General features: G+C 42.8%; 2 protein-coding genes across 3 annotated transcripts in view; one reads left to right on the top strand and one right to left on the bottom strand.

Moving 5' to 3' along the window:
• LOC139415887 (ubiquitin carboxyl-terminal hydrolase 12-like) overlaps window positions 1–27,851 on the bottom strand; it is a 356,199-nt gene that overhangs the window by 228,281 nt on the left and 100,067 nt on the right. The gene's annotated exons all lie outside the window — the stretch shown is intronic.
• Window positions 1–27,851, top strand: part of LOC139415885 (rho GTPase-activating protein 6-like) — a 129,777-nt gene that overhangs the window by 34,562 nt on the left and 67,364 nt on the right. The window lies entirely within an intron of this gene.

Raw genomic sequence — 27,851 nt, forward strand, 5'->3', positions numbered from 1 at the left:
ATTGTGGAGACTAATTTACTTCAATTAAAGTGTGTGTGTGTCGTGTTACTAGGTCCTCTCAAGTAAGTGTGTGTGTGTTCAGTAGGTATGTTTGTTCAATATGTCTGTGTGTTCAATATGCCTGTGAGTTCAATAGGTCTGTCTTCAATAAGTCTGTGTTCAATATGGCTGTGTTCAGTATGTCTGTGTGTTCAATAAGTCTGTGTGTTCAATAGGTCTGTGTATTCAATAGGTCTGTGTTTTTTACTACTGTTTCTAGAGCTGTTTGTAAGTTACAAAGTCTGACACAATTGTCGAGACTCATTCTCTTCAGTTGAAGCGACTGAGTGTGTATTAGTTGTGTCACAAGTTTTTTAAGGTATGGAGTGTGTGTGTGTGTGTGTGTCTCACAGAAAGTGTGTGCGGTGTATTAAAGCTGCAGTCCTTCATGGTGAAACAGCCATGCATGTAATTACAACAACACTCACATGTTAGTCATTTAGCAGATGCTCTTATCCAGAGTGACATTTTCATACTGAAATACAGTTTCAAAAGACAATCAACACAGTCTTTGCCCTGCTTGTCAGACCTTAAGTATCCAATCCATATCAAAGATAACAGATATCTGTATCCAATCAATATCAAAGATAACATATATCTGTATCCAATCAGCATCAAAGATAACAGTTATCTGTATCCAATCAACATCAAAGATAACAGATATCTGTATCCAATCAACATCAAAGATAACAGTTATCTGTATCTGTATCCAATCAACATCAAAGATAACAGATATCTGTATCCCGTGCTTGTCTCAGAGTTCCTGAGCTTGTCTCAGAGTTCCCGTGCTTGTCTCAGAGTCCCCGAGCTTGTCTCAGAGTTCCTGAGCTTGTCTCAGAGTTCCCGTGCTTGTCTCAGAGTCCCCGAGCTTGTCTCAGAGTCCCCGAGCTTGTCTCAGAGTTCCTGAGCTTGTCTCAGAGTTCCCGTGCTTGTCTCAGAGTTCCCGTGCTTGTCTCAGAGTTCCCGAGCTTGTCTCAGAGTTCCCGTGCTTGTCTCAGAGTTCCCGTGCTTGTCTCAGAGTTCCCGAGCTTGTCTCAGAGTTCCCGTGCTTGTCTCAGAGTTCCTGTGCTTGTCTCAGAGTTCCCGTGCTTGTCTCAAAGTTCCCGTGCTTGTCTCAGAGTTCCCGTGCTTGTCTCAGAGTTCCCGTTCTTGTCTCAGAGCAGCGCGAAATGGTGCTAAAATAGTTGTAGGCTTTGGCTTCTAACTTCCATATCCTCTTTAAATAAATAACACCTACACCATTTTTAACAATATATCTACAAATATTTTTTTCAATGATATGACTCTCAGCCAATAATCACATGTAGATTGGAGGACTATATATTAATATCTAAGGGGCATTTTCTGTTAGGATCTATGAGAATATCTGAGAATATCTAAGGGGCTTTTATATAATTCTAAATGAATTAATAACAATAATTGCTTTGTTTAAAATGTAACGATATTTGGGAGATTTCGTTCTCATTAAACCTAGAGTGAGCGAGAAAAAGGCCATTCTTGAACATGGGGTGAGACATTCTCACTCATTTGTAAATAACGCCAGTTTGTTATTTAGAATGATTTATTTCTGGAGAAACATAACTTGATTATTTAGCAGACATCACTTGCTTATATTCAGTCAACACATATTTTAAGAATATCATGGAATATTTGAACATTTTCTTATATCCATGCTTGTCTCAGTGCAGTGTGAAACGGTGCTGATATAGACAGCCACAGTGGGAAGGTGATGTATTCTGTGTCCGCTCGTGGTATTTCTCTTCCGTTACACATCCTTGGAATAATAGAACAGCATAACGGTCCGGGCTGTGCCTGGTGAACCGTTGGTCAAGTTCTGTTGTCAGAAGAGGAATGGAAATGTCAGGGTGAACCCACGACCTGATGAATCCGCCAGGTATGTTGACTCTGCCTGTCACAGCTGGAGTTCCAGGGCTCACAGGTGTGCCAGGCGTGGACTGTGACACGGGTTCCGTCCCTCGCCCTTTTCAACGCGTGAGTCAGTCAACAATTCCAATGATTCGTCTGACAAACAAATAACCTTGCGTCCTGCAGGCCCAGACATGGATCAAAGCTGGCGAGACATTCAATAACATCTTCACAGACAAATCAACCGTGACCCTTGAGCAATTTGCTCAACATTTCTACAGAACAAAAGGAAGAAGATCAAGAAGATTAACGAAACCATAAAGATGTTGATGAAGTGCTCTTTTGAGTTAGAAATGTAACACTTTAGAGAACTTAAGCATCGACTACATTGCAAGTTGAGGGATTTTCACAACAGTAGCCGGGCTATAAAAAGTCTATTGTCCTGCTAATAGGAAACATTTGCATGATGGGCTACATATTGTCACGTTCTGACCTCTATTTCCTTTGTTTTTGTATTTATTTAGTATGGTCAGGGCGTGAGTTGGGTGGGCAGTCTATGTTTGTTTTTCTATGTTTTGGGGCAGTTCTATGTTTTCGGCCTAGTATGGTTCTCAATCAGAGGCAGGTGTCATTAGTTGTCTCTGATTGAGAATCATACTTAGGTAGCCTGGGTTTCACTGTTTGTTTGTGGGTGATTGTTCCTGTTTTTGTGTTTGCACCAGACAGGGCTGTTTTGAGTTCTCACGTTTCTTGTTTTGTTTTCGTTAGTTTGTTCATGTATAGTGTCGTCAATAAATATAATGAACAACCACCACGCTGCGCTTTGGTCCGCCTTTACTTCACAAGAGGAGAACCGTTACAGAATCACCCACCACAACAGGACCAAGCGGTGTGGTAATGGGCAAAGGAGAAAGCAGCAGCAGGAGCAGCGCGAGGAGGATTGGACATGGGAGGACGAACTAGACGGTAAAGGACCTTGGGCTCAGCCAGGAGAGTATCGCCGCCCCAAGGAAGAACGGGAGGCGGCGAAAGCGGAGAGGCGCTGGTATGAGGAGGCAGCGCGGCGTCGTGGATGGAAGCCCGGGAGTCAGCCCCAAAAATTTCTTGGGGGGGGGCTAACAGGGAGTATGGCTACGCCAGGTAGGAGACCTGAGCCAACTTCCTGTGGTTACCGGGGGGCTAGAGAGACCGGGCAGGCACCGTGTTATGCTGTGGAGCGCACGGTGTCCCCAGTGCGGGTGCACAGCCCGGTGCGGTACATTCCAGCTCCGCGTATCGGCCGGGCTAGAGTGGGCATCGAGCCAAGTGCCGTGAAGCCGGCTCTACGCATCTGGTCTCCAGTGCGTCTCCTTGGGCCGGCTTACATGGCACCAGCCTTGCGCACGGTGTCCCCGGTTCGCCTGCATAGCCCAGTGCGGGCTATTCCACCTCGCCGCACTGGCAGGGCGACCGGGACCATTCAACCGGGTAAGGTTGGGCAGGCTCGGTGCTCAAGAGCTCCAGTGCGCCTGCACGGCCCGGTCTATCCGTCACCACCTCCACACCCCAGCCCTCCGGTGGCAGCTCCCCGTACCAGGCTGTCTCTCCGGCCCATCCGTCCAGAGCCTTCCTCCTCTCCAGCGCTGCCGGAGCCTCCCGCCTGTCCGGCGCCTCTGCCGGAGCCTCCCGCCTGTCCGGCGCCTCTGCCGGAGCCTCCCGTCTGCCCAGCGCCGCCCGTCTGCCCAACGCCGCCAGCGCCGCCCGTCTGCCCAGCGCCGCCAGCGCCGCCCGTCTGCCCAACGCCGCCAGCGCCGCCCGTCTGCCCAACGCCGCCAGCGCCGCCCGTCTGCCCAGCGCCGCCAGCGCCGCCCGTCTGCCCAGCGCCGCCAGTGCCGCCCGTCTGCCCAGCGCCGCCAGTGCCGCCCGTCTGCCCAGCGCCGCCAGTGCCGCCCGTCTGCCCAGCGCCGCCAATGCCGCCCGTCAGCCAGGGGCCGCCAGTGCCGCCCGTCAGCCAGGGGCCGCCAGTGCCGCCCGTCAGCCAGGGGCCGCCAGTGCCGCCCGTCAGCCAGGGGCCGCCAGTGCCGCCAGTCAGCCAGGGGCCGCCAGTGCCGCCAGTCAACCAGGGGCCGCCAGTGCCGCCCGTCTGCCCAACGCCGCCAGCGCCGCCCGTCTGCCCAGCGCCGCCAGTGCCGCCCGTCTGCCCAGCGCCGCCAGTGCCGCCCGTCTGCCAGGAGCTGCCAATGCCGCCCGTCAGCCAGGAGCCGCCAGTGCCGCCCGTCAGCCAGGGGCCGCCAGTGCCGCCCGTCAGCCAGGGGCCGCCAGTGCCGCCCGTCAGCCAGGGGCCGCCAGTGCCGCCCGTCAGCCAGGGGCCGCCAGTGCCGCCAGTCAGCCAGGGGCCGCCAGTGCCGCCAGTCAACCAGGGGCCGCCAGTGCCGCCCGTCAGCCAGGGGCCGCCAGTGCCGCCAGTCAGCCAGGGGCCGCCAGTGCCGCCAGTCAACCAGGGGCCGCCAGTGCCGCCAGTCAGCCAGGGGCCGCCAGTGCCGCCAGTCAGCCAGGGGCCGCTAGAGCCCCTCCGCCCGGAGCAGCTGCCCCTCTGTCCCGAGCAGCTGTCCCTCTGTCCCGAGCAGCTGTCCCTCTGTCCCGAGCAGCTGTCCCTCTGTCCCGAGCAGCTGCTTCACCTCTGTCCCGAGCTGCCCCTCTGTCCCAAGCAGCCCCTCTGTCCAGTGGGGTCATTGAGAGGGGTGGGCATGGTGAGTAAGCCACGGAGGCGGACAATAAGGCGGACTGAGACAATGGTGAAGTGGGGTCCGCGTCCCGCGCCAGAGCCGCCACCGCGGACAGACGCCCACCCAGACCCTCCCCTATAGGTCAAGGTTTTGCGGCCGGAGTCCGCACCTTTGGGGGGGGGTACTGTCACGTTCTGACCTCTATTTCCTTTGTTTTTGTATTTATTTAGTATGGTCAGGGCGTGAGTTGGGTGGGCAGTCTATGTTTGTTTTTCTATGTTTTGGGGCAGTTCTATGTTTTCGGCCTAGTATGGTTCTCAATCAGAGGCAGGTGTCATTAGTTGTCTCTGATTGAGAATCATACTTAGGTAGCCTGGGTTTCACTGTTTGTTTGTGGGTGATTGTTCCTGTTTTTGTGTTTGCACCAGACAGGGCTGTTTTGAGTTCTCACGTTTCTTGTTTTGTTTTCGTTAGTTTGTTCATGTATAGTGTCGTCAATAAATATAATGAACAACCACCACGCTGCGCTTTGGTCCGCCTTTACTTCACAAGAGGAGAACCGTTACACATATTTTATTGTAACCACAATGTCACACATCATTTGTATCTACCTTTCCAATTACTTTTAGAGTTTGGGATTTACAAATGTGCGCTTTTAATTATTAGTTACATTGTTTTAGTTTCGAACGTGCAAACTTTTTTTTTAAATTATTGTTTTATGTAGGATGCTACATTTTGGACCAGTTCCAATTGTAAGTAGGCCTCATTAAAAAAAAATACAACTTTTATTAGGCTGTTAAGTGTCATAGCCTACCTCAGACAGTTAACTTATTTTATATAGGTCTAGGTTCCGAAGAAATAAACTCAACTGTTTTTTTTTCTTCCCCAGAACAGTAACCGTGTTTAGATAGATACATAGGTAGATGTGGAAAGATAAATACAAATTATTTGTTGCAAGTTGGGGAGGGAGGGAGGTTCACACCTAGCTCGGCTATTATACAATTCTTTAGTAAAGGTTGAATAGTCTATTGTTCAGCTAATAGCCCATCCTGCTACGCTAATAATAATACGTTCCCCCTTTGCACGTTAAAGATTCCAATTGATGACGTATTTTTAGCCACAATCGGCCCCAACACCTATGAATACATTAGGGCACAGTCGATAGCATGCAGGACTTCGGGCTAGAATGTTCAGGGTTAGAAACCTGCTTGTTTCCTTACAGTATTATGCTGGTCTCAGAGCAAATAGCCTGGATTGTTACTCCCATCTGGTTCCTCTCTCTCTTCCACGAGTCATTCAGCACGCTTCTGGGCGTGCTGGCAGGATGTACTGTTTTTTATTCTGTATATATGAATTACAAATCAGCCTTTAACTAGTTAAATCGTGTTTCTAGTCTATTGCATAGTTACAATGTGTAACCATTGAAGTCCCAGGAGCAGGAGTGGTAAACACTGTTGAAGTGTATAAATGTAATACATACATGCAGATACAGCATCATTCAAAGACTGGAATGTGATACTCCTGGTATTGGATAAAGAACTAGAATAAGATAAGGTAAAGACTGGAATGTGATACTCCTGGTATTGGATAAAGAACTAGAATAAGATAAGATAAAGACTGGTATCCTGGTATTGGATAAAGAACTAGAATAAGATAAGATAAAGACTGGTATCCTGGTATTGGATAAAGAACTAGAATAAGATAAGATAAAGACTGGTATCCTGGTATTGGATAAAGAACTAGAATAAGATAAGGTAAAGACTGGTATCCTGGTATTGGATAAAGAACTAGAATAAGATAAGATAAAGACTGGAATGTGATACTCCTGGTATTGGATAAAGAACTAGAATAAGATAAGGTAAAGACTGGAATGTGATACTCCTGGTATTGGATAAAGAACTAGAATAAGATAAGGTAAAGACTGGTATCCTGGTATTGGATAAAGAACTAGAATAAGATAAGATAAAGACTGGAATGTGATACTCCTGGTATTGGATAAAGAACTAGAATAAGATAAGATAAAGACTGGTATCCTGGTATTGGATAAAGAACTAGAATAAGATAAGGTAAAGACTGGTATCCTGGTATTGGATAAAGAACTAGAATAAGATAAGATAAAGACTGGAATGTGATACTCCTGGTATTGGATAAAGAACTAGAATAAGATAAGATAAAGACTAGTATCCTGGTATTGGATAAAGAACTAGAATAAGATAAGGTAAAGACTGGTATCCTGGTATTGGATAAAGAACTAGAATAAGATAAGGTAAAGACTGGTATCCTGGTATTGGATAAAGAACTAGAATAAGATAAGGTAAAGACTGGTATCCTGGTATTGGATAAAGAACTAGAATAAGATAAGGTAAAGACTGGTATCCTGGTATTGGATAAAGAATAAGATAAGGTAAAGAAGGGAGTTTGATACTCCTGGTATTGGATATGACTGAAAGAAACGTGCTAAATAGAGATTTTTGGAAATTAACTTTATGACAAAAAAAATATGCACAATCGATTGTCTCTACATTAACTAAAATATTCCTCTCAATTCTACATGTTTTGTTTGACTCGTTATGACGTTATACATACTTACATTTGCTTCCACCGTAATGTTTTTTTCAGGCATCTTTGCTGAAGAAAGTCACCAGGGACAGGTGGCTCACGTCAAATTTGTCATTGGAACCACTCGGAACCACTTGGTCATATAAAAACCGTGTGACCCGAATGCATAACGAGTGCTCTAACTCCCCCTTGTGGTGGTCTGGAGCAATGCAGCTGTGACGCAGGGTACCTCTAAGTGCCGCGGTGCAAGCTCAAAACTTTTAGAGGAGGAACCACTGTATGTCTGTTGGTTTGTTTCCCTTCCACCAAGCATTGTGGGTAAACCTCTAAAAACGTCTCTAAAATGGAGCCATTGTGTCTGTTCTCCTTTGATACGTTTGGAACTCAGTGTTAGTTTAGAACGCTGATCGTTTCATCCATAGAACACACTCACAAAGACGTTCTCTTCTTCCACTCTTGAGATGTTGTGTGGATTCTAAGTGAGTAGCCTGGTCCCAGATCTGTGTGATCTTTATTTAATCTAATCTAATCTAAATCCTGACTGTTGTTGGCAGAGTATGCCAGATCTGTGTGATCTTTATTTAATCTAATCTAATCTAATCTAAATCCTGACTGTTGTTGGCAGAGTATGCCAGATCTGTGTGATCTTTATTTAATCTAATCTAATCTAATCTAAATCCTGACTGTTGTTGGCAGAGTATGCCAGATCTGTGTGATCTTTATTTAATCTAATCTAATCTAATCTAAATCCTGACTGTTGTTGGCAGAGTATGCCAGATCTGTGTAATCTTTATTTAATCTAATCTAATCTAATCTAAATCCTGACTGTTGTTGGCAGAGTATGCCAGATCTGTGTGATCTTTATTTAATCTAATCTAATCTAATCTAAATCCTGACTGTTGTTGGCAGAGTATGCCAGATCTGTGTAATCTTTATTTAATCTAATCTAATCTAATCTAAATCCTGACTGTTGTTGGCAGAGTATGCCAGATCTGTGTGATCTTTATTTAATCTAATCTAATCTAATCTAAATCCTGACTGTTGTTGGCAGAGTATGCCAGATCTGTGTGATCTTTATTTAATCTAATCTCATCTAAATCCTGACTGTTGTTGGCAGAGTATGCCAGATCTGTGTGATCTTTATTTAATCTAATCTAATCTAAATCCTGACTGTTGTTGGCAGAGTATGCCAGATCTGTGTGATCTTTATTTAATCTAATCTAATCTAAATCCTGACTGTTGTTGGCAGAGTATCCCAGATCTGTGTGATTTTTATTTAATCTAATCTAATCTAAATCCTGACTGTTGTTGGCAGAGTTTCCCACATGTCCTCAGAGAGAAGTTGGCTGAAACACAAACAGACCTGGGACATTGCAGGTTAGAGTTTTTTTTAGACTCTGTGTAAACTTGATCATAACATGACTATTGTTTTCATAGTAGGTTATGATATCATAATGATGGTCAGAGAGGAGTTGGCTAAAGTACAAAACACATACATACCTGTCCTCTGTCTAATTGTTATGCCGTACAACAATTGTCATGAACATTGGAAAAAACCCTCAGGGTAGTTTCCATAAAAATGGCTTCTTTCCATCCTCACTTTTAATGGTTATGGCTAGAATGGATCCAGCTTTTTGTCAAATTGAGGTCAAATCTTTTTTTTTTTTTTTTTCATTTTAGCTAACCTTAACCCTAACCCTTGTCCTAACCTTAACCTAATTCTCCTAACCTAAAACGTTAATTATCCTAACCTGCTACATAAGGTTTCCTAACCTGCTAAGAAAAGTCAAATCTGACTTGAATTTGACAAAAACTGAATCCCGTCTAGCCATGACCCCTTTCTGATGGCATTTAGAGTGATCAGGACAGCATGTCCTCTGTCTGTGATGGAATCTGATTGAATGTTGAATAGCAGGTAGAGCCTAGAGCTCAGGGATGACACCAGCCAAATCACTACTGCACTGTTCTGGTAGTGTACTACTGCTGATATGGATACACACACACACAGTCACACACACAGTCACACACACACACACACACACACACACACACACACACACACACACACACACACACACACACACACACACACACACACACACACACACACACACACACACACACACACACACACACACACACACACACACACAAACAGTCTCACACACACACACACACACACACACACACACACACACACACACACACACACACACACACACACACACAGTCACACACAGTCACACACACAGTCACACACACACACACACACACACACAAACAGTCACACACACACACACACACACAGTCACACACACAGTCACACACACAGTCACACACACACACACACACACACACACACACTCAATGTACGAGTATGCCATTTGTTGTGTGGAACGCACAGGTTTGATCTATAACTGTATCTATAATTTCAAGCTAATTGTCGATTTAGCCTTTTTTCTAGGTAGTTGACGGATGTGGTGATATGTTTCTACACAGATGTTTCTACTGTCCCATATAAACCTGGAGCTACATACAGGATGGAGAGTTTGGTCCTCATATACCAACTACCCGTTCATACATAATACCTACTGCCAATCTCAATGGAAATCAGACTAAACATTATTTGCATTTCAATAATATTATAATATATTTCATGTACAATATGCCATTTAGCAGACACTTACAGAATGTCTCCAATGGGAACAACGGCTGTGGACAGATGAGGACCATATAGCATGTTCTTTCTAAGATGAAAAGGTCTGGTTTCCTGCTGATCCAGCAAGTTACAAAACACTTTGTTTGTTCTTTTTTGAATTTTATATTTATTTTTATTTTATTTAACTAGGCAAGTCAGTTAAGAACAAATTCTTATTTTCAATGACAGCCTAGGAACAGTGGGTTAACTGCCTGTTCAGCGGCAGAAAGACAGATTTGTACCTTGTCAGCTCGGGGGTTTGAACTCGCAACCTTCCGGTTACTTGTCCAACGCTCTAACCACTAGGCTACCCTGCCGCCCCACAGTGGGTTAACTGCCTGTTCAGCGGCAGAAAGACAGATTTGTACCTTGTCAGCTCGGGGGTTTGAACTCGCAACCTTCCGGTTACTTGTCCAACGCTCTAACCACTAGGCTATATATTTACAGTGCCTTGCAAAAGTATTCAGCCCCCTTGAACTTTGCGACCTTTTGCCACATTTCAGGCTTCAAACATAAAGATATAAAACTGTATTTTTTTGTGAAGAATCAACAACAAGTGGGACACAATCATGAAGTGGAACGACATTTATTGGATATTTCAAACTTTTTTAACAAATCAAAAACTGAAAAATTGGGCGTGCAAAATTATTCAGCCCCCTTAAGTTAATACTTTGTAGCGCCACCTTTTGCTGCGATTACAGCTGTAAGTCGCTTGGGGTATGACTCTATCAGTTTTGCACATCGAGAGACTGACATTTTTTCCCATTCCTCCTTGCCAAACAGCTCGAGCTCAGTGAGGTTGGATGGAGAGCATTTGTGAACAGCAGTTTTCAGTTCTTTCCACAGATTCTCGATTGGATTCAGGTCTGGACTTTGACTTGGCCATTTTAACACCTGGATATGTTTATTTTTGAACCATTCCATTGTATATTTTGCTTTATGTTTTGGATCATTGTCTTGTTGGAAGACAAATCTAAGTCCCAGTCTCAGGTCTTTTGCAGACTCCATCAGGTTTCCTTCCAGAATGGTCCTGTATTTGGCTCCATCCATCTAACCATCAATTTTAACCATCTTCCCTGTCCCTGCTGAAGAAAAGCAGGATCAAACCATGATGCTGCCACCACCATGTTTGACAGTGGGGATGGTGTGTTCAGGGAGATGAGCTGTGCTGCTTTTACGCCAAACATAACATTTTGCATTGTTGCCAAAATGTTAAATTTTGGTTTCATCTGACCAGAGCACCTTCTTCCACATGTTTGGTGTGTCTCCCAGGTGGCTTGTGGCAAACTTTAAACAACACTTTTTATGGATATCTTTAAGAAATGGCTTTCTTCTTGCCACTCTTCCATAAAGGCCAGATTTGTGCAATATACGACTGATTGTTGTCCTATGGACAGAGTCTCCCACCTCAGCTGTAGATCTCTGCAGTTCATCCAGAGTGATCATGGGCCTCTTGGCTGCATCTCTGATCAGTCTTCTCCTTGTATGAGCTGAAAGTTTAGAGGGACGGCCAGGTCTTGGTAGATTTGCAGTGGTTTGATACTCCTTCCATTTCAATATTATCGCTTGCACAGTGCTCCTTGGGATGTTTAAAGCTTGGGAAATCTTTTTGTATCCAAATCCGGCTTTAAACTTCTCCACAACAGTATCTCGGACCTGCCTGGTGTGTTCCTTGTTGTGTTCCTTGTTCTTCATGATGCTCTCTGCGCTTTTAACGGACCTCTGAGACTATCACAGTGCAGGTGCATTTATACGGAGACTTGATTACACACAGGTGGATTGTATTTATCATCATTAGTCATTTAGGTCAACATTGGATCATTCAGAGATCCTCACTGAACTTCTGGAGAGAGTTTGCTGCACTGAAAGTAAAGGGGCTGAATAATTTTGCACGCCCAATCTTTCAGTTTTTGATTTGTTAAAAAAGTTTGAAATGTCCAATAAATGCCGTTCCACTTCATGATTGTGTCCCACTTGTTGTTGATTCTTCACAAAAAAATACAGTTTTATATCTTTATGTTTGAAGCCTGAAATGTGTCAAAAGGTCGCAAAGTTCAAGGGGGCCGAATACTTTCGCAAGGCACTGTATATTTATCACAGTCTTTTTAGCATTCCTGATATGACTGTGGTGCAGAAGTAAGATCTTATGTCCTATGACTGTGAAAGGAAGTAGTTGCCGTGTCTGGAAAATATTGTGTTCTTAGTGTCGCAACACAAACAACAGAATAGTTTTAGAAAGAGGAAGCCTTCAGGGGGCATATCTGTAAGTATTCTAATAACCCAGTCTAATAACCCACTCTAATAGCCCAGTCTAATAACCCAGTCTAATAACCCTGTCTAATAACCCAGTCTAATAGCCCAGTCTAATAATCCAGTCTAATAGCCCAGTCTTATAACCCAGTCTAATAACCCAGTCTAATAACCCAGTCTAATAACCCAGTCTAATAGCCCAGTCTAATAATCCAGTCTAATAGCCCAGTCTTATAACCCAGTTTAATAACCCAGTCTAATAGCCCAGTCTAATAACCCTGTCTAATAACCCAGTCTAATAACCCAGTTTAATAACCCAGTCTAATAACCCAGTCTAATAACCCACTCTAATAGCCCAGTCTAATAACCCTGTCTAATAACCCAGTCTAATAACCCAGTTTAATAACCCAGTCTAATAGCCCAGTCTAATAACCCTGTCTAATAACCCAGTCTAATAGCCCAGTCTAATAGCCCAATCTAATAGCCCAGTCTAATAACCCAGTCTAATAACCCTGTCTTATAGCAAAGTCTAATAACCCAGTCTAATAACCCAGTCTAATAACCCAGTCTAATAGCCCAGTCTAATAACCCAGTCTAATAACCCTGTCTAATAACCCAGTCTAATAACCCAGTCTAATAACCCAGTCTAATAACCCTGTCTAAAATCCCAGTCTAATAGCCCAGTCTAATAGCCCAGTCTAATAACCCAGTCTAATAACCCAGTCTAATAGCAAAGTCTAATAACCCAGTCTTATAGCCCAGTCTAATAGACCAGTCTAATAACCCAGTCTAATTAAACAGTCTAATAACCCAGTCTAATAGCCCAGTCTAATTAAACAGTCTAATAACCCAGTCTAATAGCCCAGTCTAATAGCACAGTCTAATAACCCAGTCTAATAACCCAGTCTAATAACCCAGTCTAATAGCCCATTATAAAAACCCAGTCTAATAGCCCAGTCTAATAACCCAGTCTAATAGTCCAGTCTAATAACCCAGTCTAATAGTCCAGTCTAATAACCCAATCTAATTGCCCAGTCTAATAACCCAGTCTAATAACCCAGTCTGTGTGTGCTAGTGTCTATGTAAATATTGTTTGCATTACTTTCAGAATGACAGCCTGTCGACAGATGAAGAAATTATAGTCTACTGTTCATACTCAGATTAACAGGTCTGGGTTCAGTAAGTGTAACTAACAGAATCGGTGACATCTGGAAGCTATCAGGGGGTATTTCAGGCTCAGTATACTGTTATCAGTCTTCATCTGTATGACATAGCTCTCTAATCCAGGTTACATAGCTGGACCTCATCAAACAGAAACACTATGACTCTGTCCCAAATAGCACCCTGTTCCTTATATAGTGTAGCAGTGCTGACCAGAGTGCCTAGTGCAATATGTAGGGACACAGTATACGCCCGCGAAACATAACGCGAGAGACGGCTAGCTTTTGAAAAACATAGCATGGTAAAGTGATAGGGCACGCAAAACGTCAAGGTTTATCTAATGTTTTTCGGACCTAAAAAAATGCTGAGATGTGTCCATGTTTCATGCCTGTTGTCTAACTATAGTCTATGCCTCTGTGGAGTGAACTATCAATGATCTATACAATAGTCTGGGGCAGTAGAGGAGAGAAAGGAGAGAATAGAGGAGAGAATAGAGGAGAGAATAGAGGAGAGAATAGAGGAGAGAGGAGAGGAGAGAATAGAGGAGAGAATAGAGGAGAGAACAGAGGAGAGAACAGATGAGAGAATAGAGGAGAGAATAGAGAGAACAGAGGAGAGAGAATAGAGGAGAGAGAATAGAGAGAATAGAGGAGAGAATAGAGGAGAGAATAGAGAGAACAGAGGAGAGAATAGAGAGAACAGAGGAGAGATAATAGAGGGAATAGAGGAGAGAGAATAGAGAGAATAGAGGAGAGAATAGAGGAGAGAATAGAGGAGAGAATAGAGGAGAGAGGAGAGGAGAGAATAGAGGAGAGAATAGAGGAGAGAATAGAGAGAACAGAGGAGAGAATAGAGGAGAGAATAGAGGAGAGAGGAGAGAGGAGAGGAGAGAATGGAGGAGAGAATAGAGGAGAGAATAGAGAGAATAGAGGAGAGAACAGAGGAGAGAATAGAGAGAACAGAGGAGAGAACGGACGAGAGAATAGAGAAGAGAATAGAGAGAATAGAGGAGAGGAGAGGAGAGAATAGAGGAGAGAATTGAGGAGAGAACAGAGGAGAGAATAGAGGAGGAGAGAATAGAGGAGAGAATAGAGAGAATAGAGGAGATAATAGAGGAGAGAGGAGAGGAGAGAATAGAGGAGAGAAAGAAGGAGAGAAAGAAGGAGAGAATAGAGGAGAGAGGAGAGGAGAGAAAAGAGGAGAGAATAGAGGAGAGAATAGAGAGAATAGAGAGAACAGATGAGAGAATGGAGGAGAGAATAGAGGAGAGAAAAGAGAGAATAGTAAGAACAGAAGAGAGAATAGAGGAGAGAATAGAGGAGAGAATAGAGGAGAGAATGGAGAGAATGGAGAGAATGGAGGAGAGAATAGAGGAGAGAGGAGAGGAGAGAAAGAAGGAGAGAATAGAGGAGAGAAAGAAGGAGAGAATAGAGGAGAGAATAGAGGAGAGAACAGAGGAGAGAACAGTGGAGAGGAGAGGAGAGAGGAGAGGAGAGGAGAGAATAGAGGAGAGAATAGAGGAGAGGAGAGAATAGAGGAGAGAAAGAAGGAGAGAATAGAGGAGAGAATATAGGAGAGATTGGAGGAGAGAATAGAGGAGAGGAGAGGAGAGGAGAGAATAGAGGAGAGAATATAGGAGAGGAGAGAGGAGAGAATAGAGGAGAGGAGAGGAGAGGAGAGGAGAGGAGAGGAGAGGAGAGGAGAGGAGAGGAGAGGAGAGGGGGGTCTATAGTTAGTCTACAGTTAGTCCACAGTTACAGTTAGTCTACAGTTAGTCTACAGTTAGTCTACAGTTACAGTTAGTCTACAGTTAGTCTACAGTTACAGTTAGTCTACAGTTAGTCTACAGTTAGAGTTAGTCTTCAGTTACAGTTAGTCTATAGTTGGTCTTTAGTTACAGTTAGTCTACAGTTGATCTTCAGTTACAGTTAGTCTACAGTTAGTCTACAGTTACAGTTAGTCTACAGTTAGTCTTCAGTTACAGTTAGTCTACAGTTAGTCTACAGTTACAGTTAGTCTTCAGTTACAGTTAGTCTACAGTTGGTCTTCAGTTACAGTTAGTCTACAGTTAGTCTACAGTTACAGTTAGTCTACAGTTAGTCTACCGTTACAGTTAGTCTACAGTTAGTCTACCGTTACAGTTAGTCTACAGTTAGTCTTCAGTTACAGTTAGTCTACAGTTGCAGTTAGTCTTCAGTTAGAGTTAGTCTACAGTTAGTCTTCAGTTACAGTTATTCTACAGTTACAGTTAGTCTTCAGTTACAGTTAGTCTACAGTTAGTCTGCAGTTACAGTTAGTCTACAGTTAGTCTACAGTTAGTCTACAGTTACAGTTAGTCTACAGTTCGTCTACAGTTAGTCTACAGTTACAGTTAGTCTACAGTTAGTCTACAGTTACAGTTAGTCTACAGTTACAGTTAGTCTACAGTTAGTCTTCAGTTACAGTTAGTCTACAGTTACAGTTAGTCTACAGTTAGTCTACATTTACAGTTAGTCTACAGTTACAGTTAGTCTACAGTTAGTCTACAGTTACAGTTAGTCTTCAGTTACAGTTAGTCTACAGTTACAGTTAGTCTACAGTTAGTCTATAGTTACAGTTAGTCTACAGTTAGTCTACAGTTACAGTTAGTCTTCAGTTACAGTTAGTCTACAGTTAGTCTTCAGTTACAGTTAGTCTACAGTGAGTCTACAGTTACAGTTAGTCTACAGTTACAGTTAGTCTACAGTTTGTCTACAGTTACAGTTAGTCTTCAGTTACAGTTACTCTACATTTAGTCTACAGTTAGTCTACAGTTACAGTTAGTCTTCAGTTACAGTTAGTCTACAGTTAGTCTTCAGTTACAGTTAGTCTACAGTTAGTCTACAGTTAGTCTACAGTTACAGTTAGTCTACAGTTCGTCTACAGTTAGTCATCAGTTACAGTTAGTCTACAGTTAGTCTACAGTTAGTCTACAGTTACAGTTAGTCTACATTTACAGTTGGTCTACATTTAGTCTACAGTTACAGTTAGTCTACAGTTACAGTTAGTCTACAGTTAGTCTACAGTTAGTCTACAGTTACAGTTAGTCTTCAGTTACAGTTAGTCTACAGATTATGTTTGTCTACAGTTAGTCTATAGTTACAGTTAGTCTACAGTTAGTCTTCAGTTACAGTTGGTCTACAGTTAGTCTAAAGTTAGTCTACAGTTACAGTTAGTCTTCAGTTACAGTTAGTCTATATTTACAGTTAGTCGACAATTAGTCTACAGTTACAGTTAGTCTACAGTTAGTCTACAGTTACAGTTAGTCTATAGTTAGTCTACAGTTAGTCTACAGTTACAGACAGAGCTGTTAGTCTACAGTTACAGTTAGTCTACAGTTAGTCTTCAGTTACAGTTAGTCTATAGGTAGTCTACAGTTAGTCTATAGTTAGTCTTCAGTTACAGTTAGTCTACAGTTACAGACAGAGCTGCTAGTCTACAGTTACAGTTAGTCTATAGTTAGTCTTCAGTTACAGTTAGTCTACAGTTACAGACAGAGCTGCTAGTCTACAGTTACAGTTAGTCTATAGTTAGTCTTCAGTTACAGTTAGTCTACAGTTACAGACAGAGCTGTTAGTCTACAGTTACAGTTAGTCTATAGTTAGTCTTCAGTTACAGTTAGTCTTCAGTTACAGTTAGTCTACAGTTAGTCTACAGTTACAGTTAGTCTACAGGTATAGTTAGTCTATAGTTAGTCTTCAGTTACAGTTAGTCTACAGCTAGTCTACAGTTACAGTTAGTCTACAGTTAGTCTACAGTTAGTCTACAGTTACAGTTAGTCTACAGTTAGTCTACAGTTAGTCTACAGTTACAGACAGAGCTGTTAGTCTACAGTTACAGTTAGTCTACAGTTAGTCTACAGTTACAGACAGAGCTGTTAGTCTACAGTTACAGTTAGTCTACAGTTAGTCTACAGTTACAGTTAGTCTATAGTTAGTCTACAGTTACAGACAGAGCTGTTAGTCTACAGTTACAGTTAGTCTATAGTTAGTCTACAGTTAGTCTACAGTTACAGACAGAGCTGTTAGTCTACAGTTACAGTTAGTCTATAGTGACAGGCAGAGCTGTTAGTCTACAGTTAGTCTACAGTTAGTCTACAGTTACAGACAGAGCTGTTAGTCTACAGTTACAGTTAGTCTATGGTTAGTCTTCAGTTACAGTTAGTCTACAGTTACAGACAGAGCTGTTAGTCTACAGTTACAGTTAGTCTATAGTTAGTCTTCAGTTACAGTTAGTCTTCAGTTAGTCTACAGTTACAGTTAGTCTACAGTTAGTCTACAGTTACAGTTAGTCTACAGTTAGTCTACAGTTATAGTTAGTCTATAGTTAGTATTCAGTTACAGTTAGTCTACAGCTAGTCTACAGTTACAGTTAGTCTACAGTTAGTCTACAGTTAGTCTACAGTTACAGTTAGTCTATAGTTAGTCTACAGTTAGTCTACAGTTACAGACAGAGCTGTTAGTCTACAGTTACAGTTAGTCTACAGTTAGTCTACAGTTACAGACAGAGCTGTTAGTCTACAGTTACAGTTAGTCTACAGTTAGTCTACAGTTACAGTTAGTCTATAGTTAGTCTACAGTTACAGACAGAGCTGTTAGTCTACAGTTACAGTTAGTCTATAGTTAGTCTACAGTTAGTCTACAGTTACAGGCAGAGCTGTTAGTCTACAGTTACAGTTAGTCTATAGTGACAGGCAGAGCTGTTAGTCTACAGTTAGTCTATAGTTAGTCCACAGTTACAGTTAGTCTTTAGTTAGTCTACAATTGTCTATATTTAGTCTATAGTTAGTCTACAGTTACAGACAGAGTTTGTTATCCTACAGTTTCACAAAGTGAGCACACACACACACTGAGGCTGAGACACAGAGGCTGCCACAGTTAGTCTACAGTTAGTTAGTCTACAGTTACAGTTAGTCTATAGTTAGTCTATAGTTACAGACAGAGCTGTTAGTCTACAGTTAGTCTATAGTTAGTCTACAGTTACAGTTAGTCTATAGTTAGTCTACAATTGTCTATATTTAGTCTATAGTTACAGACAGAGTTTGTTATCCTACAGCTTCACAAAGTGAGCACACACTGAGGCTGCCACTGTTATTTCTGATGGTTGGAGAGAGGAATCAGGCCGCCTGAACAGATCCCTAAGATCTAACACTCTAACCACTAGGCTACCTGCCGCCCCTGCACTCTAACGACTAGTCTTCCTGTCCTACCTGCCGCCTACACTCTAACGACTAGTCTTCCTGTCGCCCCTACACTCTAACCACTAGGCTACCTGTCGCCCCTACACTCTAACCACTAGGCTACCTGTCGCCCCTACACTCTAACCACTAGGCTACCTGCCGCCCCTGCACTCTAACGACTAGTCTTCCTGTCCTACCTGCCGCCTACACTCTAACGACTAGTCTTCCTGTCGCCCCTACACTCTAACCACTAGGCTACCTGTCGCCCCTACACTCTAACCACTAGGCTACCTGCCACCCCTACACTCTAACCACTAGTCTTCCTGTCGCCCCTACACTCTAACCCCTAGGCTACCTGCCGACCCTACACTCTAACCACTAGACTACCTGCTGCCCCTACACTCTAACCACTAGGCTACCTGCCGCCCCTACACTCTAACGACTAGTCTTCCTGTCGCCCCTACACTCTAACCACTAGGCTACCTGCCGCCCCTACACTCTAACCACTAGACTACCTGCCGCCCCTACACTCTAACCACTAGGCTACCTGCCGCCCCTACACTCTAACCACTAGACTACCTGCCACCCCTACACTCTAACCACTAGACTACCTGCCGCCCCTACACTCTAACCACTAGGCTACCTGCCGCCCCTACACTCTAACCACTAGACTACCTGCCGCCCCTACACTCTAACCACTAGGCTACCTGCCGCCCCTACACTCTAACCACTAGTCTTCCTGTCGCCCCTACACTCTAACCACTAGGCTACCTGCCGCCCCTACACTCTAACCACTAGACTACCTGCCGCCCCTACACTCTAACCACTAGGCTACCTGCCGCCCCTACACTCTAACCACTAGACTACCTGCCGCCCCTACACTCTAACCACTAGGCTACCTGCCGCCCCTACACTCTAACCACTAGTCTTCCTGTCGCCCCTACACTCTAACCACTAGGCTACCTGCCGCCCCTACACTCTAACCACTAGACTTCCTGCCGCCCCTACACTCTAACCACTAGGCTACCTGTCTCCCCTACACTCTAACCACTAGACTACCTGTCTCCCCTACACTCTAACCACTAGACTTCCTGCCGCCCCTACACTCTAACCACTAGACTACCTACTGCCCCTACACTCTAACCACTAGTCCACCTGTATACACGTCCTCTGTTTGTCTGGGCATGAAAACTATAGTAGTCAGGCTTTTTAAAATTGATTTCTAGAGCCATAAGCTCTCAGGTTGTCCTGAGAGAGAGAGGAAGGAAAGTGCCCACGTCTTTAAGCTCACTGGCAGTTGTGTTTGCTTGAGTTGGCTCAGGTCACAGAAAACATCAACAACCAAAAAGGTCTACTTCTTTCTTTCTGTATTTTCTTTATTGCATTTTTTATATATATATATATATTTCTCTCTCTCTCTCTCTCTCTCTCTCTCTCTGTCTGTCTCTCTCTCTCTCAATTCAATTCAATTCAATTCAAGGGCTTTATTGGCATGGGAAACATGTGTTAACATTGTCAAAGCAAGTGAGGTAGATAATATATAAAGTAAATATATAAAGTGAAAAACAATAAAAATTAACAGTAAACATTACACATACAGAAGTTTCAAAACAATAAAGACATTACAAATGTCATATTATATATATATACAGTGTTTTAACAATGTACAAATGGTTAAAGGACACAAGATAAAATAAATAAGCATAAATATGGGTTGTATTTACAATGGTGTTTGTTCTTCACTGGTTGCCCTTTTCTCGTGGCAACAGGTCACAAATCTTGCTGCTGTGATGGCACACTGGAATTTCACCCAGTAGATATGGGAGTTTTTCAAAATTGGATTTGTTTTCAAATTCTTTGTGGATCTGTGTAATCGGAGGGAAATATGTCTCTCTAATATGGTCATACATTGGGCAGGAGGTTAGGAAGTGCAGCTCAGTTTCCACCTCATTTTGTGGGCAGTGAGCACATAGCCTGTCTTCTCTTGAGAGCCATGTCTGCCTACGGCGGCCTTTCTCAATAGCAAGGCTATGCTCACTGAGTCTGTACATAGTCAAAGCTTTCCTTAATTTTGGGTCAGTCACAGTGGTCAGGTATTCTGCCGCTGTGTACTCTCTGTGTAGGGCCAAATAGCATTCTAGTTTGCTCTGTTTTTTTGTTAATTCTTTCCAATGTGTCAAGTAATTATCTTTTTGTTTTCTCATGATTTGGTTGGGTCTAATTGTGCTGTTGTCCTGGGGCTCTGTAGGGTGTATTTGTGTTTGTGAACAGAGCCCCAGGACCAGCTTGCTTAGGGGACTCTTCTCCAGGTTCATCTCTCTGTAGGTGATGGCTTTGTTATGGAAGGTTTGGGAATCACTTCCTTTTAGGTGGTTATAGAATTTAATGGCTCTTTTCTGGATTTTGATAATTAGTGGGTATCGGCCTAATTCTGCTCTGCATGCATTATTTGGTGTTCTACGTTGTACACAAAGGATATTTTTGCAGAATTCTGCGTGCAGAGTCTCAATTTGGTGTTTGTCCCATTTTGTGAAGTCTTGGCTGGTGAGCGGACCCCAGACCTCACAACCATAAAGGGCAATGGGCTCTATGACTGATTCAAGTATTTTTAGCCAAATCCTAATTGGTATGTTGAAATTTATGTTCCTTTTGATGGCATAGAATGCCCTTCTTGCCTTGTCTCTCAGATCGTTCACAGCTTTGTGGAAGTTACCTGTGGCGCTGATGTTTAGGCCAAGGTATGTATAGTGTGCTCTAGGGCAACAGTGTCTAGATGGAATTTGTATTTGTGGTCCTGGTGACTGGACCTTTTTTGGAACACCATTATTTTAGTCTTACTGAGATTTACTGTCAGGGCCCAGGTCTGACAGAATCTGTGCATAAGATCTAGGTGCTGCTTTAGGCCCTCCTTGGTTGGTGACAGAAGCACCAGATCATCAGCAAACAGCAGACATTTGACTTTGGATTCTAGTAGGGGGAGGCCGGGTGCTGCAGACTTTTCTAGTGCCCGCGCCAATTCGTTGATATATATGTTGAAGAGGGTGGGGCTTAAGCTGCATCCCTGTCTAACCCCACGACCCTGTGTGAAGAAATGTGTGTGTTTTTTGCCAATTTTAACCGCACACTTGTTGTTTGTGTACATGGATTTTATAATGTCGTATGTTTTACCCCCAACACCTCTTTCCATCAGTTTGTATAGCAGACCCTCATGCCAAATTGAGTCGAAGGATTTTTTGAAATCAACAAAGCATTCGAAGACTTTGCCTTTGTTTTGGTTTGTTTGGTTGCCAATTAGGGTGTGCAGGGTGAATACATGGTCTGTTGTACGGTAATTTGGTAAAAAGCCAATTTGACATTTGCTCAGTACATTGTTTTCATTGAGGAAATGTACGAGTCTGCTGTTAATGATAATGCAGAGGATTTTCCCAAGGTTACTGTTGACACATATTCCACGGTAGTTATTGGGGTCAAATTTGTCTCCACTTTTGTGGATTGGGGTGATCAGTCCTTGGTTCCAAATATTGGGGAAGATGCCAGAGCTAAGGATGATGTTAAAGAATTTTAGTATAGCCAATTGGAATTTGTTGTCTGTATATTTGATCATTTCATTGAGGATACCATCAACACCACAGGCCTTTTTGGGTTGGAGGGTTTTTATTTTGTCCTGTAACTCATTCAATGTAATTGGAGAATCCAGTGGGTTCTGGTCGTCTTTAATTGTTGATTCTAAGATCTGTATTTGATCATGTATATGTTTTTGCTCTTTATTCTTTGTTATAGAGCCAAAAAGATTGGAGAAGTGGTTTACCCATACATCTCCATTTTGGATAGATAATTCTTCGTGTTGTTGTTTGTTTAGTGTTTTCCAATTTTCCCAGAAGTGGTTAGAGTCTATGGATTCTTCAATTACATTGAGCTGATTTCTGACATGCTGTTCCTTCTTTTTCCGTAGTGTATTTCTGTATTGTTTTAGTGATTCACCATAGTGAAGGCGTAGACTCAGGTTTTCCGGGTCTCTATGTTTTTGGTTGGACAGGTTTCTCAATTTCTTTCTTAGATTTTTGCATTCTTCATCAAACCATTTGTCATTATTGTTCATTTTCTTCGGTTTCCTATTTGCGATTTTTAGATTTGATAGGGAAGCTGAGAGGTCAAATATACTGTTAAGATTTTCTACTGCCAAGTTTACACCTTCACTATTATACTATTACATTACATTATGTTCTCTCTATTCTCTTCTCTGTTCTCTCTATTCTCTCCTGTCTTCTCTCCTCTATTCTCTCCTCTATTCTCTCTATTCTCTCCTCTATTCTCTCCTCTATTCTCTCCTCTGTTCTCTCCTCTGTTCTCTCCTCTATTCTCTCCTCTGTTCTCTCCTCTGTTCTCTCCTCTGTTCTCTCCTCTGTTCTCTCCTCTATTCTCTCCTCTATTCTCTCCTCTGTTCTCGCCTCTATTCTCTCCTCTGTTCTCTCCTCTATTCTCTCCTCTGTTCGCTCTATTCTCTCCTCTATTCTCTCCTCTGTTCTCTCTATTCTCTCCTCTATTCTCTCCTCTGTTCTCTCTATTCTCTCCTCTATTCTCTCCTCTGTTCTCTCTATTCTCTCCTCTATTCTCTCCTCTATTCTCTCCTCTGTTCTCTCTATTCTCTCCTCTATTCTCTCCTCTATTCTCTCTATTCTCGTAAGCAGGGGTGCATTGGTTATATTGAAGTAGTGAAAGAGGGAAGAATGACATGCCATACCTGTACATGCACGTTGAGTATGTTTATAGAAAGTCACAGTGCTAACCTGAGGCGTGACTCTGTTCGGGGTATTTCATTTAAGTGGAAATGATTAGGCGTTACTACAATTGCCTCACAGGCGTATACTGTACATATGCACTCATACAAGTACACAAATAGCCAGGTGTGTCTGTGTGTGTGTGTGTGTGTGTGTGTGTGTGTGTGTGTGTGTGTGTGTGTGTGTGTGTGTGTGTGTGTGTTTGTGTATGTGTGTGTGTGTTCATGCCTGCATGTTCCTGTGTGTGTATGTTGTGGTTTCTTTACTATTCATTGCCTCTGTCTTCCTGTGTATGTAGTTACAGGTCGGTTCGTCATGTGTTTTGTATTGTGTTGCTTCCTGCCATGGACTGGAACCCCTCAGAGAGATGGGGGGGTTGAGTGGGAAAGGGGGAGAGGAGGGGGAAAAAGAGGGGGGGGGGGAGAGAAAACAAGAAGACGGCTCATAAACTTTACCAGACAACAGACAGAGAGGGTGAGTCCCTCAGAAATGGGGAGACATAGAGAAAGAGAGAGAGTCCACAGCTACCAATCCAGACAGAAATAGAAGAAAAATAGAAATGACTACACTACTATAGACTACGGTCATTGTTTTAAAGCCTGAATGTCTTTTCCTGAACGGATCGGTGAAACACTTTTCTGACACTATCTGTTGTTCTGGTAAATTGAGCCACCCCTTGTTTCCAGGAAACACAAAAGTCACCATGCAACCAAATATTTAGGAAGAGGTCATCATTTCCTGGAGTCTGTAAAGGAAGAAACCACGTGGAAACAGTGGTAAGCAAGTTTAGATACAACAAACTGAGTTTCACCAAGTCAAATGAATGTATTATGTTATGTCTGAATTTATTATGCGTGTATCTAAACCAACGTAGATTATTTTAATAGTGTTTTATACATCAGTTGGGGTCTCTATAAGCTTCAATATGAGGTCCTAAACCTAACATGAAAGTGCATCTTATAGCTGTGTGGGATAATATAGTCACAATGTTTGCCTTGGTGTAGTTGAGCCAATGGCCATGGGATAAGCTGAGCCATACAAATGGTGACTACAATTAGTCAGTTATAAACATAATATTACATTGCAGTTTTGCATATTAACTCAGGAGGCATTTCTGTCGTTACAGAGCAGACATCAGAGGGGTTTGGGTTAAATGCGCAGGACACATTTCAGTTGGATACATTCAGTTGTACAGCTGACTAGGTGTCTTTCCTCTTTCATCATGTCCCATGTATACACAGAGAAAACAAGCACGGGTCTAGCCCCCCTTGAGGTTCCTGAGAGAGCTGCCATATCAAATTCAATCAAATCAAATGGTATTTGTTACATGCTTCGTAAACAACAGGTGTGGACTAACAGTGAAATGCTTACTTACGGGCCCTTCCCAACAATGCAGAGAGAAAGAAAACAATAATTTATTGCCTTTATTTAACTAGGCAAGTCAAGTAAGAACAAATTCTTATTTTCAATGACGGCCTAGGAACAGTGGGTTAACTGCGTTGTTCAGGGGCAGAACGACAGATTTGTACCTTGTCAGGGTTCCAGTACCGAGTCAATGTGCAGGGGTACTGGGTAATTGAGATAGATACTGTATGTACATATAATTAGGAATAAAGTGAGGATATTAAACAGTAGCAGCAGAGTACAGTATGTGATGAGTCAAAAACGTTAGTGCTAAAAGGGTCAATGCAGATAGTCCGGGTAGCTATTTGGTTAACTATTTAACTAACTATTTAGCAGTCTTATGGCTTGGGGGTAGAAGCTGTTCAGGGTCCTGTTGTTAAGGAAGTTACTGTTGCTGTTGCTGTTGCTGTTGTTCCTGTTGCCAAGGAAGTGAGAGAAAGGAAGAAATCCATTTGAGCAGCAGAAAGAGAAAAATAGACTGAATGACACCGAAGAGGCACATTGACAAAAAATAAAATGTATATGTACAGTGTGAAAGAGAGGTTATGACAGTGTGGAGGAGACACACCAGGTCTTATCTGATGACATGGAGTCTGAGCTGTATAAAGAGAGGTTATGACAGTGTGGAGGAGACACACCAGGTCTTATCTGATGACATGGAGTCTGAGCTGTATAAAGAGAGGTTATGACAGTGTGGAGGAGACACACCAGGTCTTATCTGATGACATGGAGTCTGAGCTGTATAAAGAGAGGTTATGACAGTGTGGAGGAGACACACCAGGTCTTATCTGATGACATGGAGTCTGAGCTGTATAAAGAGAGGTTATGACAGTGTGGAGGAGACACACAAGGTCTTATCTGATGACATGGAGTCTGAGCTGTATACAGAGAGGCTATGAGAGAGTAGCAGAGACACACACAGTCTTATCTGATGAGATGGAGTCTGAGCTGTATATAGAGAGGCTATGAGAGAGTAGCAGAGACACACACAGTCTTATCTGATGAGATGGAGTCTGAGCGGTATAAAGAGAGGCTATGAGAGAGTAGCAGAGGAACGAACAGTCTTATCTGATGAGATGGAGTCTGAGCTGTATACAGAGAGGCTATGAGAGAGTAGCAGAGGAACGAACAGTCTTATCTGATGAGATGGAGTCTGAGCTGTATAAAGAGAGGTTATGAGAGAGTAGCAGAGGAACGAACAGTCTTATCTGATGAGATGGAGTCTGAGCTGTATAAAGAGAGGCTATGAGAGAGTAGCAGAGGAACGAACAGTCTTATCTGATGGCATGGAGTCTGAGCTGTATAAAGAGAGGCTATGAGAGAGTAGCAGAGGAACGAACAGTCTTATCTAATGAGATGGAGTCTGAGCATGTAAAAAATATCTCACGGACAAGTTTCCTGGGCTTAGTAGCCTCAAATACAGAGAACTTGACCATGAATTTGCACATTGAAACAATGTCTCTGTCAGAAGTTGACATACACCTTAGCCAAATACAATTAAACTCAGTTGGTCACAATTCCTGATATTTAATCCTAGTAAAAATTCCCTATTTTAGGTTAGTTAGGATCACCACTTTATTTTAAGAATGTGAAATGTCAGAATAATAGTAGAGAGAGTGATTTATTTCAGATTTAATTTCTTTCATCACATTCAGAAGTTTACATACACTCATTTAATATTTGGTAGCATTGCCTTTAAATTGTTTAACTTGGGTCAAACATTTCGGGTAGCCTTCCACAAGCTTCCCACAATAAGTTGGGTGAATTTTGGCGCATTCCTCCTGACAGAGCTGGTGTAACTGAGTCAGGTTTGTAGGCCTCCTTGCTCGCACACACTTTTTTAGTTCTGCCATTGTCCATTTGGAAGACCCATTTGCGACCAAGCTTTAACTTCCTGACTGATGTCTTGAGATGTTGCTTCAATATATCCACATAATTGTCCTCCTCATGAAGCCATCTATTTTGTGAAGTGCACCAGTCCCTCCTGCAGCAAAGCACCTCCACAACATGATGCTGCCACCCCGTGCTTCACGGTTGGGATGGTGTTCTTCAGCTTGCAGCCTCCCCCTTTTTCCTCCAAACATAATGATGGTCACTATGTCCAAACAGTTCTATTTTTGTTTCATCAGACCAGAGGACATTTCTCCAAAAAGTACGATCTTTGTCCCCATGTGCAGTTACAAACCTCAGTCTGGCTTATTCTAGCGGTTTTGGGGCAGTGACTTCTTCCTTGCTGAGCGGCCTTACAGGTTATGTCGATATAGGACTCGTTTTACTGTGGATATAGATACATTTGTACCTGTTTCCTCCAGCATCTTCACAAAGTCCTTTGCTGTTGTTCTGGGATTGATTTGCACTTTTAGCACCAAAGTACTTTCAACTCTAGGAGACAGAACGCGTCTCCTTCCTGAGCGTATAATGGCTGCTTGGTCCCATGGTGTTTATACTTGCATACTATTGTTTGTACAGATGAACGTGGTACCTTCAGGCATTTGGAAATTGCTCCCAAGGATGAACCAGACTTGTGGAGGTCTACAATTTTTTTCTGAGGTCTCGGCTGATTTCTTTTGAATTTCCCATGATGTCAAGCAAAGAGGCACTGAGTTTGAAGGTAGGCCTTGAAATACATCCACAGGTTCACCTCCAATTGACTTAAATAATGTCAATTAGCCTATCAGAAGCTTCTAAAGCCATGACATCATTTTCTGGAATTTCACAAGCTGTTTAAAGGCACAGTCAATTTAGTGTATGGGGTTGCAGGATAGCCTGGTGGTTAGCGCGTTGGATTAGTAACCGGAAGGTTGCAAGTTCAATCCCCTGTGCTGACAAGGTACAAATCTGTCGTTCTCCCCCTTAACAGGCAGTTAACCCACTGTTCCTAGGCTGTAATTGAAAATAAGAATTTGTTCTTAACTGACTTGCTTAGTTAAATAAAGGTAAAAAATGTAACTCCTGACCCACTGGAATTGTGATACAGTGAATTAATATATAAGTGAAATAATCTGTCAACAATTGTTGGATTTTTTTTTGCCAAAACGATTGTTTTTTTAACAAGAAACTTGTGGATTGGTTGAAAAACGAGTTTTAACCTATTTGTATGTAAACTTCCGACTTCAACTGTATATCAGAATGTAGGCATACATTTAAGGTATACAATATATCACACCCCCATTCCATAAATTAAACTTTGACAT

The sequence above is a fragment of the Oncorhynchus clarkii genome, chromosome 9 (genome assembly GCF_045791955.1).
Source record: "Oncorhynchus clarkii lewisi isolate Uvic-CL-2024 chromosome 9, UVic_Ocla_1.0, whole genome shotgun sequence".
Classification (NCBI taxonomy): Eukaryota; Metazoa; Chordata; class Actinopteri; order Salmoniformes; family Salmonidae; genus Oncorhynchus; species Oncorhynchus clarkii.